Source organism: Bidens hawaiensis, unplaced genomic scaffold, assembly GCF_021521415.1.
Source record: "Bidens hawaiensis isolate Kalapana, Puna unplaced genomic scaffold, B.hawaiensis_p1.1 tig00012232_1, whole genome shotgun sequence".
Classification (NCBI taxonomy): Eukaryota; Viridiplantae; Streptophyta; class Magnoliopsida; order Asterales; family Asteraceae; genus Bidens; species Bidens hawaiensis.
Window position 1 is genome coordinate 227,898 of NW_027491991.1, and position 6,000 is coordinate 233,897.

The following is a 6,000-nucleotide window of genomic DNA, read 5'->3' on the forward strand; positions in this document are numbered from 1 at the left end:
GGTCTTGGTCCAGCGGGCGCGAAGGGATCGCTGGTATTGGTAAGGCGTCCATCAGGTCTTCGTGCCCCAACGAGATCGCAAGCTGGGTGACTTACTGGCCACCCAGCAAAGACCTCATGCCTGCCGTCGGTAATACTCGACAAAGTAGTCTGCAAACCACCAAGCGAGGTTACAGGCCGTGCCGTTCAGTAGACACCTTAAAAAAATAGGTCACGAAGGCTGCAGTGCTCCGCGCCCTGACTACGACCCGTAATAGACGTCGCAATCTATGTAGATACCTGTATAATATAATGTAATGTAATGTGATATGATATGATATGATATATATGATATGATAAACATTGGGAGCGTACCTGTGCAACGGGTCCCTAATGGCGGAGAACTTGGCCTTAGCCCCGACCCCAAAAGGCTCATCGCTAATCGCGCTCCACCAGCCCCGCAGGTCGTCGTCCGGTAGCTGGTGTATGCTCTACATATAAAGCGGAAGCCGTACACCCGCCTCCGTGTATATAACGAGAGTGACGGCGAACTCCTCCATGGAGAGGTGGATATCGTGTCCGAACATGCGAAAATAAATCTTCGCAGGAGTAGTATCGGCACCTGCCACCCTCATCCGTGTCTCCACTGTACCCGACGCGCGCAGCCTGAAAAATATAATATAATATAATATAATATAATATAATATAATATAATATAATATAATATAATATAATATAATATAATATAATATAATATAATATAATATAAATACCTAACATATGACGTGGAGTAAACCTCTGGTGTCAGCTCCCGGTGCGCGGAATAGGCAATACTGAAGCATCGGCTCCATGGCAAATCTACACCAACGTACTCGGCCGCCCGCTCCCGTACGTCACAATCCTTTAAAAGCGGCCAACAGATGACTGTGTTGTAACGCGGGGTCATCTATCGAAGGCACTGATGCCGGACGCAAGGATCAGTACCCTTCTGAAACTGTAAGTCTAGGTAATCGACTAATATGTCATCACCTACTATCCACCCCGCCCCTGCCCCTACTCCTGCTCCACCTTGTCGTTCTGCATATATAATAATAATAATAATAATTTTAACAGCAGTAATAATAATAATTCAATAATAATAATAATATTAACAACAACAACAATAATAATAATAATATAGATTATATATATATATATATATATATATAGGCAAAGTATAGAATGAAAACCCATTTGAGTTGTGAAAACCCATGAAAACCTTATGTAACATCGTTTTTTTTTGTTTTTTTTTCTTACACACGTAATATATGTTGTAACATTTAATACAAAACATCGAAAACATAAAAAAAATGTTTTGCTATTTTTTAATATTTTTTTACTAATTTTTTTATATGTTTTCAGGAGAGAGAAAAAATTATATTTACTTTTACATTTTTTATTAACTTTAATTGTGGACCACAAGTTTCAAACTTTAATTAAAAACATGTGGTTGAGAATGAGTTTCTAGAGTTTTCACAACTTAAGTGGGTTTTTATTTTAACCTTACCCTATATATGTATATATATATATATATATATATATATATATATATATATAAAGGAAGAGTGATGAAGATGAATGTAATTTCACAATTAGAGGATGAGGACATACACGACAATTCACAATTGAACAGAAAAAGCAATTTGCCATTACATTTTCTCATTCTTCAAGCGTATCATACAAGTTTATAAAGCTTCACGTTTAATGTAATTACTCTTCTATCCTTTATGATTTATGGTGCCTATCAATTAAATGAGTTTAAAGTCTTACTAACGTATCATCTATTATTATTATTATGATTATTACCAGGATAGAGCCCGTGTGATACACGGGTGCTTAAAAATATAAAATAAAAAGTTAACTTTAATAACATACGTAATAACATATTTTGTGAATCTATACCAATTAAGAAAAAAACAAGGTTAACATTAATTTATCATAGTTGAGTTGGTAAGCTACAAACATTTTAAAAGTAAGATAGTGAGTTCACTCCCCATCAACAATGAATAGTTAAAGGCTATGTGGACATGTATTGCTTTAATATAATAATTAGATTATTATTATTATTTATTTATTTATTGATGATGCTTGGTTGTGGTTAATACGCAATAACATTAGCAGCACATATTTGTTTATGTCTGCGTTGATTTACATTCTACAACATTAATTTAATTGATTGCCCCACTAATTATATTTATGAAGTTACTCCTCAATCTTTTGGGATGCAAAAGGTTTTTCTTAAAAACATTATATAATTGTTCTCCTCTGCATCAAATTATTGATCGGTTTCATAATTGAACAGGCTCTTCAACCGCCAATTCAATGATCAGTTTCAACTCCCATATGTTAAAACATTCTGATGGCTATATAGTTATTTCAGTGGCACTCGTTTAGGGCACCAACCGTATTCTGACAATCGACATAACATGTTCATCATCATCTACAATCTTCAGGTTTGCTACGCCTTTGTATTGTGTTCGATTTTAGTTATGTTTTGTGTGGCTATGATTCTTCATCTGTGTTTGTATTGTAAGTTTTCAACAAGGTCCTAAATTTGCAGGCTACATGAAACCTGTAACAAACTTCTCATATGATCTTAAGGTAGTTCTTTATATTCTTCAAGCTTCCACAATAGTATTTTCAAACTAGAAAATGTCATTTGTTACATTACGTAGGATGGTGAAGCTTATGCATACCTGCTTAATGTTTTTGCACCAGAACACGGTAGCGCAGCCACTCTTGATGCCAACGATCCTGTTGAAAGGGCCGGTTTGGTACTTTCACATGCTGGAAAAATGGACTGCAAAAGATACCTAACATTTAAACGATTGTGACATGTGTTCATGTTTGTTCGTTAAATAAATGAACAAAAAGTTTGTTAAATAAACGAAACTTCATGTCGAACGGTTCACTAAGCCTTCGGTTCGTTTACAAGCTAACTGCATTTGATTCTATGTTTTATAAGATCTCCAAGTATTGTATTATTGTTTTAAAATAGTTCCAGTGGTCCTTTGTGTAGTCCTTGATGTTAATTATGTTGCCCAATTTTTGAATCTAGATTCTAGCTTATTAGTGGCATTTTTTGGTATATTCGCATAAGTTTTTTTTATGCAACATTCTTTCAATCATTAGTATTTGTATCTGCTTTCCTATCCTTTTTATGCTTATTGATGGTCTTATTTGATACTGCAAAGTAATGCTAGGAAGTTACTTGAGAAACGTACTGAAGGGCATTTGGGTGACTTTCAAAATTAGGGCTAGCACCAGCTTTATTGTTTGTAATATTTGCACTGCTTTTGACCTATATCAATTCGGTCTTTATGGTTATTTATTTAATCTTTTGAATAAGATAATCTATTATGTTGTATGCGGTCAATGATAGCAGTCAATGCTGCTAATAATAATATTTGTTTCTCTTTGGCTGCAGCTCCAGGTTTGCCCAAGTTAACTGCTGGTTCTGCCTTTTTTCATGGATGGGTGTATTATTTGCAAGTTTGGGATTTATACTTCTTTGGCGGTGTAGCAGGTATGTCTTGGCACGTTTAACTTACTAGAGCTAGAGCTTAGCTCGTTTTAAGCTATATTTCTAAAGCTTGAGCCCTACTTGCTAGGGGTGCGCAAAGAACTGAAAAAACTGATCCTTAAATAACCGAACCGAAAAAACCAAACTCAAACAAAAACCAACGGTTTGGTTTATATTTCCATACAAACCGAACTTTCGTTTCGGTTTTGATTTTGCATATAATTGTAACTGAAAAAACCAAATTGAACCGAATTTCTGGCTTTTTATTTTTTAATTTTGATTTTTAAGTCATTTATGAAAAATTTATTTATAATCTAATCAAAATACTTTAGCTCAAATGTATGACAATCAGTTAATTTAATAATTAACAAAAACTTTTAAGCACAAGTTCATTATTTTGGTTCAACTTTTTTCCTTCTGCCCATAATATAAGCTCAAATGGCAAAACCGAAACCAAACTAATTTATTATTATTTATTAATTATTAATTTATTTATATATATTTATAGTTATGTATTTTATTAACAGTTTATATATATAAGTTAATATATGGTGTTTAGTAACTTTTATTATAATTTTATATGTTATAAACTTATAATAGTAACTTTTATTATAAGTTTATATGTTATAATAATAAACTATACTTAACCTTCTAAATAAAAGTTATATAAATAATAGTCTCGCGAGCTAGCTCAATAAGTGAAGCTCGGGCTCTAGACCATTTATTAAGTGAGTTTATTAATTGACGCTCAAGCTTGTATAGGCTCGGCTCGATTGGATCTTGAGTTCACGAGTGGTTTGGCTCATTTACACCCTATTCGTGTTGGCATGAAACGGTTTTTGTCCAAATACAGTAGAAACTCTATAAAATAATACACTTGGGACCACCAAAATTTATTAATTAAAAGAGTTATTAATTAATCAATAAATTAATAATTATTAATTTATATATTAATTAATATTTTATTAATTTATAGTAGAATACTTAGTTTACAAACACCTTTCAAGCTTCCACTTAATTATTGTACACAATGCATGTATATCAAATGAACGGCCCAATTTGAAAGAAACCTTCAATCTCCCACCTTATTATGCTTCTTGTGTTCAATGTATCACTTTATGGACATTAAAAATATTTTCTATATAAATACAAGATTAAAATAGGTTAACACAAACATATCATACACACAACATGACTTCCCATCTTAAAGGTGTGAAAAAAACAATGACAGACGAGATTCGAAGAGCATTATGCAAGCACAACAAGGATAATCCAAGTCTCACTCAAAAACAATTGCAAGAATTTCTTTTTGAGCTATGAGAAAACAACACCAGAAGTTCTTACCATGCTAAGGAAAATTAGAGACGAGATTCAAGGGGAAATTGATTTCAACAAAAAACAAAAGACAATTGAGTCATTTTTCAAGAAACCTTCATAAATCATTCATGTAATATGCTATATATAAGGAATTATTAATTTATATTTTATATGGGGTCTAAAGAAATTATCAAAAATGTATTATCTTATAATTTTAGCGAATTATTAATTTGGCACCCTATTCCCGAGTCGGGACCGGCAAAAAATATTATCTTAGAGAGTTTATTAAATAATCGAGTATTAATTTATCGAGTTTCTACTGTATATATTTATTTATTCTTTAACAGTTTGTGTCAAAGATGGTTACAAAAAGCGATATTGCAAAGTAATAATATAGTTTTTTGAAAAAGTGATTTATGAGCTTATATGCATTATAAGTAAACTATGGTCAACTTTCTAACCGTTTGACCTGTTTTGTTTATCTAATCTCATTGTGCGGTTTAAATTACCACCTGTACTTAAGAACTATTGTTTTATACCTTTGTTTTATCAAGAAATAAATATTTATTAAATCTTGTATTGAGTTTTTATAATAATATTATTTGCGTAATTTGTAGCAAAGATCCCGGTTTCATTAAAGCCAACAGAAATGATTCAAAAGATGCAAGTATGCAACAGATAATGTAAGTTGTGTATTGCCTTCTATCACCCAACTACACACTTATTTTAATCTGTTAGATTCGTATATCATCACAATAACCACTTATATAAATTCATAAGCTTAATTTGCAACGAGCCTTTACTGAAGATTGACGTACCTGACTCTGCTTTGTTAACTGGCAATTGGAGTCAACTTTGTGCAACTTGTAAGGTAATGCCACGTTTCTTTTTCTTTTTTTTCTCTCGTAATTGTGTCTCGCTGATTCAAATGTGACTTTGTTAAAGGGGTGGAAAATTCGGTAAGTCACAGATTATGTAGCAGGCCAATACGTGTTAGGGTCAAAACGTGTGATATTTTTGGCACCGGCCAAAGAGTTCAAGTTAGGTTGATCTGAAAAAACTTCTATATTCGTTTTTTTAATGTTTCATGTACTGTTCTTTTTTTCAGCCAAAGCTATCGACGAGTACACAATTTGAGAACGA